Consider the following 11,289-nt stretch of genomic DNA (forward strand, 5'->3'; position numbering starts at 1 on the left):
ATGAAATATCAACATTTGCATACAAATCAATTACTTTTTTTCTGCCTTGCGCCGCCACCGCCGCCATTTTTGCCGGGCTCTCACATCCGACGGAACCGACTGCGTCAGGCAACTTTGGCCAATTTCCATTTCCATGTTTCACGCGGGGGACATCCCGCCAAAGTGCACCGGCTGAATGCGCCGGAAATGGAAATGCACTGGCGCTTAAATGCCTACCGCGGGTCGACGGTTTTCACGCCATATTTTCGGGACAACTTTCACTGATAACACGCTTTTTGTTTCAATGGTGCGGATGAGCGGATTTAAAAGTCATCAAGTACGACAAATTTCACACGTTAGCTCAATGCTAACTAACTGGCAGAAGCAACCTGGCTTGAATTGATAACGATTTACTTGGAAGGTGAATGTTTTTCGACCAGATCTTCGTTAAAATTACCGAAATCCTAATAGGACAAGTGCGGTAATGAGTTTTTGTGTGATTTCTTTATTTATTGTTTTTTTAGTTATTAATTATTTGGTTTTTGGTTTTATTTTAGTTTTCAAGTTTTTTAGTTTTTAATTCTTTAGTTTTTTTGTTTTTTTTTTTAGTTTTTTAGTTTTTTAATTTTTTTGTTTTTTTAGTTTTTTAGTTTTTTAGTTTTTCAGTTTTTCAGTTTTTTAGTTTTTTAGTTTTTTTCGCATTCGCATTCGCATGGAGATGGTGATCTTAGCGGGTTGCAGACTGGATTTCGTCATGTATGTGTGATGATTGCCCAGCTCAGGTTGCATAGAAATTGATTAAAGGGAATTAAAACCAATTCTATCCGAACAGGACAGGCAGCACCATGAAAGCCATCCATTGCCGGCCGCTCCCATCTCCACCATACACCGGGACAGGAATAAGGATTAGGAGCACAGGGAGTGTTGATGCTACACTTACTTAGAAAAAGGTAGCGAAACCGCAAGTTCTTTTTCCCAACCCTACTGTGGAACTCGATCAAACTGACCGCTTGACCAAATTTGATCGAATTTAAACAACAAGGCTGCGTAAGCATCGCGTGGAGTTGGTTGTTGTACAAGGTAAAGGTCTGGGAGTCGCCCTAAGCAAGCGATACGACCGATGGCATAAGTGAGGTTAAAGGTTGGTTAATTTTATTCTCAAGGCAGACTATCGGAAGCTGCTGTCGAGATTGTTCCCGTTTAAATTTAATAAAAAATAGTATTTTAATAGGATTGAAAAATTTATTCTCAAGGCAAACAATCGGATGCTGCTATTGAGACAAATTTTTTATTAAGTTTTTGTTATGTTTGAATATTTTATCCCGACGCGAATCAATGTTTAAGATTCAGTATTAGACAGCCTGCTGTGGAAATAATGAACCCGATAGGTAAATTGAACTCTGTTGTTTTAAACATACAAACAATTCTATCGAGGTACTCAACTAGAAACACTTGTAGAAAAACGTTATTTTAATTACAAACAAATCACGAAGTACATATGAAGAGCAGTTAATTTAAATCTAAACCTGAACTCATAAAAAAATACAACCGCGTTCTTTTGTTCTGCTTTTCGATTCATTAATAGTTCAAAGCCAACATCAATCAACACGCGCGCGCGTCTCAAAACCAGTTACAACAGAAATAAAACTCTTTTATCTAAAAACCTGGCAACCCTGTCCACTCCTACACCACAACACTGCACCAGCGTGCACACCAGTGAAACTGCTTCCAACTGACAACAAGCAAGCGAAAAGGAAATGAAATACTCAGAATAAGCAGTTTGTTGAATGGGCGACATCGAGCTTAGAAAGCCTAATCCATGCTCCCAAACAGCAAAGTGTTTGCTCAACATGGAGCGAACTCACCGGAAATATTTACAGCATACACACCAACACACCGACGTTGTCGGTCCGACAGCCTATACACGCTGCCAGAGACGGATGATGAATCATCATCATGATGATGACGACGACGCAAACACTAGCAGCAACAAAGCGCCACCTTCACACACCGTTCGCCCATTCGAATAAATATCTGCAGGTTCCGCAAAGAGTCTGCAATTCTGCATGCTTGAATTTGGCCCTTCTTAAAAACTACACCCCAACATCTAATGACGTTTAACACTCGCGACGGATGATGCAGCAGCAGAATCCATCTCCTACCAACGCCGAGCTGTCATCGGCGAACCAACATTGCACAGACCACACACACACACACACACCATCCAATTTCCTCTCATTCTCTCCCTCCTTCGTTGCGCTCTGAGAGATTTTTTTTGGCAGAAATGACGTTTGGTATCCGATTTACACGCAACAAAAACTAAAATGAAATGAAACCACTTCCACAACAGAACTACGCGAAACCTTCAATCTACCCGGATAGCCCATCACTTTCTAAGTTTAAAGAAGCACTATCCCGGACTGCACCACTGAGAAAACACTTCGAAATTACTAAAACAATCCGCGACGGAAACAACAAGCGTCCACACCACCGCCATGTTTTTCTCTCGCCCTTTTTCCTGATGGCAACCACTCAAACAAAAAGTAATCCGGACAAAAACACGACCGAACTTAATAAACAGCTGATCGCGTCTTCTTCAAAAATTGCTCGTCCTTAAATCAACCCCTTGGTTCACTATTACTTAAATTTCCACTAAACATTAAGCCACCGTTAATCCGCTATGCAGCTAAAAGTATTTTTTTAAAAATGTTGTCATAAACTTTACACAAATGTAAAAAAAAGGTCACCATCCCCTATTTTCTGTTCGAACACTTCCCAAACCAAAACAAACATGGCGCGTGAACGGGAGAATGAGCGAAATCGGCGAAATAGAGATGCGAGGCGATAAACCGGCGAAAAAAAACGTAAGGTGTCAAGCTGATGCTGCTAAAGGAAAACAATGGAGTTCCCTACGAATCGATTTTCATTTCAATTCTCTTCTAATATCACATTTTCTTCAAAAACTTCATGTTCCTCAAACTCCTATAGCATATGGCTCCACACCAAACACCAACCCGACGCACAAAAATCTTTAAAACACTGATAAAACGCGAAACATAATACGACCGACTAACAACCGAACCGACTCCAACCACAGACAATAGGATCCTGTTTTTTAGTTTTTTTAGTTTTTTTAGTTTTTTTAGTTTTTTAGTTTTTTAGTGTTTAAGTTTTATTGTTTTTTAGTTTTTTAGTTTTTTAGTTTTTTAATTTTTTAGTTTTTTTAGTTTTTTAGTTTTTTAGTTTTTTAGTTTTTTAGTTTTTTAGTTTTTTAGTTTTTTAGTTTTTTAGTTTTTTAGTGTTTAAGTTTTATAATTTTTTAGTTTATAGTTTTTTAGTTTTTTAGTTTTTTAGTTTTTTAGTTTTTAGTTTTTTAGTTTTTAGTATCTAACCTAAAGGGTTAGGTCGATAGCTCAGTCCAGGTGTAGGAGTCGTCTCCTTCGGTCCTACCTCGGTGGAGTCGCTGGTAGGCAGTTGGACTCACAATCCAAAGGTCGTCAGTTCAAATCCCGGGGTGAATGAAAACTAAGGTGTAAAAAGAGGTTTGCAATTGCCTCAACAATCAAGCCATCGGGCACTTAGTATCGAGTATGAATCTCGTAATCGAGAAGAAAGCAGAAAATTACTGAAACGATGTTTTTCCCCATACATTTTCGTGATTTTCCCCATATAAACTTCAACAATGAAAAGCGACCCTTAGCCTTAACCGATTTGGCTCAAAATTGGCACAGATACTTATTTTTGCATTAGGAATCTCTGATGTCGATTTTTTTTATTGTCACCCTACTGTACATTCGGCTCAAATACAATCCTGCATTGTTTTGACTGTAAATTTGGCTCATTTTTGAAGTCTGAGCATTGGTTATTTTTAACTGAAATTTTACCAATTTCTTTCATCCATTAATAACTATACGAAAACTATTTCATTACACTGCTTTTCTCAAGTTGATTTTATGCAAAATCTTCCAATCTTTCGAATGAAAATGGTTGCGTAATGATAAGTGGTTGCGAACACGGTCAAAATTCAAAATTAAGAGTAAGTTTCTCAAAAACCCTTAAAATTGCCCTAGAAAAAATAATTTTTGAAATGTTTTTCAAAGTGCGATAGAAAGCCCTCGCGATTAGCTTTCCAACGATATATAACTTTTTGATGTTTGGTAATGTATTTTGGGAGATATCATTTCTCCAAATTAGGGCATTTTTTCGAAAAAAAATCCATAGTTCAATACAAGTTTTTATTTACAGGTGGCTAACGGCTGACATTTTCATTGGTTCGAAGGTTGTTTTAATGTTTTTTTGGAGAACATTGCCGTAACGATTTGAGAACATGTGCATCTAGTGGGACGGTTTCACCGAGAATTGCTCCATGCTAAAAAAAAAAGATTCTAACAAAAGTCCGGAAGATTGTAAAAAGGGTGTTTTTTGTAAAAAATCCCATCATAATATATATTGTTAGAAAGGTATTTGAAAGACCTTTCCAACGAATTCAAAAGTTTGAAGAACTGACATCCCTATCAAAAGTTATATGTACTTAAGTGTTATTTATGCACTTTTTAGAGACCGGATCTCATGTATTTCGATGAAAACGTTGTCAGGATTTATCATGCAACCTGTCGTTGGATAGGTAATCAAAAGACCTTTCCAACAAGTTCAATAGATTGTAGATCTGACAACCCTATCAAAAGTTTATAAGCACATAAGTGCCCTGAATTATGAAGATCTGACTACCCAATCTGATGGTATGAATAATGAATCTGTTGGAGATGATCAAGCAACCTATGGATTTGTATTTGTTTGATAGTTACCTGGCAGCTCAATAAAAATGTTTCATTCTGTTCTAAACCGTAACCCACGCTAGACGTGTTATTTCCACCTCTGCCCCAAGAGGTTATGGGCCCAGAATTCCGGGATCGCAATCACTGGTGACGCCATCAAAACCAAATTGCTCCAGGAAGACGACCTGCCCGTGGAACCAGCCGGAGGACAAGCGTACGTGTCCAAGGGACGCCACAAGGACAACAAGCAGAGCAAGCCTCAACCGAGTGCTGCTTCAAGCAAATCGAAGGGATCGAAGTGTCACCGCTGCGGCAAAGCTGGCCATTTCGCCAGGGACTGCACAGCCAAGGAACCAGTGCGCAACGACCGCGACGGCAAGAAGAAAGCTTTCTGTGCCGTGCTCTCGGTGCTGGATTCGGACGACGCCAACGATTGGTACTTCGACTCAGGAGCTGTGAAGCACTTGACCAGGAACGAGGCGCTGCTGGAGAACCCCCGAACGACGTCTGGAAGCATAATTGCGGCGAACAACCAGGCGATGAAGATCGTTGCACAGGGAACTATGACGTTGCAGCCGACGTGCTACGACGACACCATCGAGGTCGAGAACGTTGAACTCGTGCCGGAGTTGGCGGTCAATCTACTTTCCGTTGGGAAGATCGTGGATCAAGGCCATACCTTCGTGTTCAACCGAGATGGATGTGAGGTGATCGATGAAGACAACAGTGTCTTCGCGACTGGGAGCAGATCGAACGGGCTGTTCAAGTTGGACCAGATCAAGCCGAGAGCGCTGGCGTGCTCTTCCCGCGAAACTGCTGAGCTATGGCACAAGCGTTTGGGACACATGTGCATGAAGAACCTGATCAAGTTGAAGAACGGTCTCGTCAACGGAATCAAGTTCGAAGGCAACGAGTGTGGCAGAGGCTGCATTGTCTGTGCAGAAGGTAAGCAAACGCGATTGCCATTCAGCCACGCAGGGACCCGTGCGGCTGGAATCCTGGACCTGGTGCACTCCGATATCTGCGGCCCGATGGAAGAGAAGTCGTTGGGTGGCTGTCGCTACTATCTCAGCTTCACCGACGACAAGACGCGCAAGATTTTCGTTTATTTTCTGCGAACCAAGTCCAAAGAAGAGGTTCTGCAGTGCTTCAAGGATTTCCACGTGACTGCTGAGCGGCAAACGGGCCGCAAACTGAAGGTGATTCGGACGGACAACGGCCTGGAGTACACGAATCGGCTGTTCCAGGACTACCTGTCGGGGATGGGGATCCGTCACCAAACCACCGTGGAGTACACCCCTGAGCAGAACGGACTCGGAGAAAGGGTCAACCGGACTGCCGTGGAACGCGCTCGATGCATGCTGTTCGAAGCTGATCTGCCAAAACCGTTTTGGGCAGAGGCTGTGGCTGCTGCGATCTACCTGATCAACAGGTCGCCGACGAAGGGCATCGAGATGACTCCGGAGGAAGCGTGGTCAGGTCGCAAGCCGGACTTGTCACACGTACGAGTGTTCGGCACGATCGCGATGGCCCACGTACCGAAGCAGAAGCGTCGCAAGTGGGACAAGAAAGCCGTGGAATGTATCCTCACCGGCTACGAAGAGGACACCAAGGCGCACCGCTTGTACGACAAGAAGACGAAGTCAATCATCGACAGCCGAGACGTGACGTTCGTTTCGGAAGGAGTGGTCAAACGTGGAGTGACCGCTGAACCGAGGGCTAGTGGACCGGAGCGGACATGTGTGCGGCTGGACTTTTGGGAGTACGTGCCAGCCGATGCCGTTCAGGAGGTTGTTCCACCGGAAGCCGCGGAACCACAAGAGGAGCCTGACGAAGAACCTGAAGATGCATTCGAGTCGGCCGAGAGCAGCGACGACGACGTGTCCTTTGCTGAAGATGACCCGTTGCCCGCGCTCCCGCCACAATCATCTTCAGAACCATCCAAAGAGGGGTTGAGGCTCAGTGGTAGGGAGCGCTTTCTTCCAGGCAAGTATAAAGATTTTAAACTTGGGAACAAAGGCCTACCCGTGACGAAATTTGCAGATAAGACGACGACGATGACCAACGCAGCCGCGAGGCCCGAGGATCCTGCCGCTGCGCCCCCGTCGTGCTCTTATCAAAGATCAGTTGCCGATGACGGTCAACAACGATTGATGCTTTGCGATAGGGGGCGCCCGCCCCAAGGCAAGTATTCTGACAACCCTGATGAATCACCCGATACTGGTATCGACACTCCACAGCCGCTTCTGGATGATCCGTTCACGCACCAACAAGCCCTTGCTCGGGACGACGCTGAACACTGGAAACAGGCCATGAAGGATGAGTACGAAGCCCTCATCTCGAACGGAACGTGGGAGCTGTGCGATCTACCGGAAGGACGTTCGGCGATCAAGTGCAAGTGGGTGTACAAGACCAAGCTGGACGTGAACGGGGACATCGACCGGTACAAAGCGAGACTGGTCATCAAAGGATACTCGCAGCGAAAGGGGGTAGATTACGAAGAGACCTACGCCCCGGTCGTTCGCTATAGTTCGCTGCGATATCTCTTCGCGCTGGCTGCCCGTCTGGACATGAAGGTCGACCAGATGGACGCAATTACGGCCTTTCTGCAAGGAGAACTGTCGGAGGAGATCTACATGGAGCAACCCCCTTGCTTCGTGGACGGCAAGAAGCGGTCCAAGGTCTGCCGACTCAAGAAGGCGCTGTACGGGCTGAAGCAATCCAGTCGTGTCTGGAACAAGAAGCTGGATGCTGCCCTGATGAAGTTCGACCTGGTATGCACCGATTACGACCCGTGTGTGTACACCAAGGTGCGCGGCGACAAGATGCTGTTTGTCGCTGTGTACGTCGATGATGTCCTGATCTTCTCGAACTGTGACCGCTGGAAGACGGAGATCAAGGCCCAACTCAGCCGGGAGTTCAAGATGAAGGACATTGGACCTGCGAAGTACGTTCTGGGGATCCGGGTGAACCGGAGCAAGGACGAGATTGCCCTGGACCAGGAGAAGTACGTGGAAGCGATTCTGAGTCGGTTCCAGATGACGGACTGCAAGCCCGTCAGTACGCCCATGAACGTGAGCGAGAAGTTGACACGCGACGCGTGCCCGTCGACTTATCAAGAGAAGGAGAGGATGAAGTCCGTGCCGTACCAAGAAGCCGTTGGGTGCTTGATGTACTTGGCCCAGAGCACCAGACCGGACATCTGCTACGCTGTCAACATCCTCAGCCGCTTCAACTCGAACCCAGGTGAGAAGCACTGGTGTGGTGTGAAGCATCTGTTCCGCTACCTGCGCGGGACCTCGAAGTTTCGTCTGACCTACAAGAAAGGAGGAGCTTCGAAGATCGAAGGTTTTTCGGACGCCGACTGGGCTGCTGATCTGGAGGACCGGAAGTCGATCACGGGGTACGTGTTCACCGCCCAAGGTGGAGCCGTGTCCTGGAGCTGCAAGAGACAACAAACTGTTGCACTCTCGACCTGCGAGGCCGAATACATGGCGTTGTCGGCTGCGGTGCAGGAGGCGCTCTGGTGGCGCCGGTTGCGGGGACGTATCGAGTCGGAGGAGGCGATTACGATCCACTGCGACAACCAAAGTGCGATCGCGGTCGCACGGAATGGTGGCTATCATCCGAGGACGAAGCACATCGACATACGACACCATTTCATCCGGGACGCACTGGAGAAAGGCGAGGTTGTTGTGGACTACGTTCGGAGCGAGGAGCAAACAGCGGATGGTCTAACCAAACCGCTGTGCCGTACGAAGATGGAGATCTGCCGAGATCAACTTGGTCTGCAGCATCCCTAGGTTGAGGAGGAGTGTTGGAGATGATCAAGCAACCTATGGATTTGTATTTGTTTGATAGTTACCTGGCAGCTCAATAAAAATGTTTCATTCTGTTCTAAACCGTAACCCACGCTAGACGTGTTATTTCCACCTCTGCCCCAAGAGAATCAAGTTGATAGAACACTGAAAGGTCCGCCCTTTTGTATCTATTTTGGATAGCATTACCCTCTATATGTGAGGAAGGCACCAACCACCTAAGGGTGGATTAAGTAACGTTTTTACTTAGGCGTGCCTACAAAATTGCAAATATCTTTGTAAAACTTTAATGAAACCTTGATGTTTGGGGGTGTTTTGGAAAGGAAATGAGCAGAGCTTTCGAATGCACTTGTCAGAAAAATACCGTTCCATACATTTTTAAGCCAAAAAACACCAATGTATTTTTAAAAGTAATTTTTGAAGGCCGGCACCCCGCTCTAGCGAAAAACTGACAAATCTATTCGAAAGCTGAGACGATTTCACATGAAGGACCCATAAATCTAAGGTGTATTATCCTCCTATCTTTTTAAATCTTATTTTGATTCTGGGAGCATAATTGAGTGGCCGTTTTTTTCAATATTTATAACTTATGAATATATAATGCTTGTATAATGCTATAGCATGTAGGAAATTTAACCATGAACATTTTTCTCTAGTAAAAATCGCAATTTCAATACTCCAGCGCCATGATATTCGAGTTTAAATGAGAAAAAAGGGTCAATTTTAAAAAATTCTCAGAATTATTAAGTACGGGCTATCACTTACATGCGGCATATATTTTGGAGGACAGACTATGGTTTCTTAGAGTTGTTTTGATAGTTGAATTCGGATCTGGAATTAAATTTCAGGTTAACAGTGAAGATTTGGAACCACCAGGGAAGGGAAATAAGTACCTGCACTTGAAGTAAGGTAACTACGATAAGCACCGAACTTTAAAATATTTGGGTGCGGTGCTGGTGCATATTTTTCAAACAAGGTAACTATAAGCTGTCTTTTTTTTACCATAGAAAAAAATATTGTTGTCAACATTGTCATTTAGAACTTGGTTTTTGGTCAGTTCCTAGCAGATTCTGTACTTCTTGAGGAGCAATGGCATGTTACAATGTCAATGCCAAAATTAGACATCAGTGACCGAATTGTGAGTGTAGATCTTGAGAAGAAGACGGCTTCGAGTCCTATTTTTGAGCAGACTTTCGAAATGGTAAAAATATTGTATTCATGCGACCAGGAATAGGGTCAATTGGCGTGGATGCACTGAATCCTTCAAAAATATGAGGCAGAAACGTGTGAAAATGAACCGTGAATAATACAGGATGTTCTTGGAGCAGCTGTTTAGACCTAATGAAAAGCCACTTTGAACGCAGGACACAATCCCCTTGTGCCCCTCAATCTCTATGAGAAACTTTTCAAAAATGTCATCCGTCAATTCTCGCAAGGTCAAACCCGTGCTGAGGGAAATGCTGTGGCAATTCTTCCCGTTTCCAAAAAAATGCAGAAGCAAGATGATTGACATTTAAACATACACCTACAGCAATTATCTCCAAATCACATACAAATTTCATCAATCTAATGAGTAAATTAAAAAAAAAAACGTTGCAAAAATAAGCACCTTCAAACGGGGGTGCTTATTATAAGCACCAAAAATAATGGGTTCTGGTGACAACTAAAGCACTGCACCTTTGATATTTCGCAAAACATGGTCTGCCGCTCCAATCTAGTCCGTCCCATATGTAAAAAGTGAGTGCTGAGATAACGCTGTGAGAAGCTCAAAGAAAGTCTACCATTTTTCCCATTCTAAACAAACAATTTCCATATAATTTTTTAAACAGTTATTTCAATATCAGTCTAAAAAATACCATTACCATAAATTTGATTTTTAAAACTTAAAATTTGGAAGTAAATTCGTGAAATTTTCAGCAAGAGACCGACTTGACTTTATTTGTCCATAAATAAAGGCAAGTCAGTGATGGTATCAAGGTAGGCTTGAACATTTACAACAGAAATTTACCTGTCATTTGTTGGTTTGTTTTGGTAGATTTTCAAGTAATTTTTATTAAATGATCTAAAAGTTTGTTTGTTTCAGGTTAATCTTATTGACGAATAGTTTTAGTAAAATTCCTAGGTATGAAACTTTAAACAACGACGAGACAGACAATTTCTTTTGCTGCAAAGTGGAAGATATTTGAATGCAAGTCTCAGCATATGGAACCCACGAAATTGAGTTATCCACAATCTGCGTTGGAAGGCAATCTCATCCAGAACCGGGATCAAGGGAATTCAACCAAGAAGTAACAGAACTGTTTTTTTTTTAAATATGGTATGTAGTTTCTTTTCTGGCCGTGGTTGTCCCTCGCATGAGAAAAAATGCAGAATAGGTAACTTATTTTGCGCTTCAAAATTCTTAAACATTAATTAATTATCAACAATTTAAGTTTTTTTTTAAGTTCAACAGGCTCTTAGAGACATAGTCTGTGTATTATTTAAATTATTAAATATTTATATTATCGATTTGGGAGAAATTTCTATACAAGAACTGACTTGCCTTTATTTTGCATATGGGACAGCACAATAGTCATTTTTATTTTGGAATTTTTAGAACAAACATGACTTTTTTATTAAATAGGCTTGAAGTAGATGTTATAACTAGACTTTTGTCAGGTTTATCTCAAAATCGACAAAAATACATATGGGACGGACTAGATTGGAGCGGCAGTGGT

Source organism: Culex pipiens, chromosome 3, assembly GCF_016801865.2.
Source record: "Culex pipiens pallens isolate TS chromosome 3, TS_CPP_V2, whole genome shotgun sequence".
In the NCBI taxonomy this organism is placed as follows: Eukaryota; Metazoa; Arthropoda; class Insecta; order Diptera; family Culicidae; genus Culex; species Culex pipiens.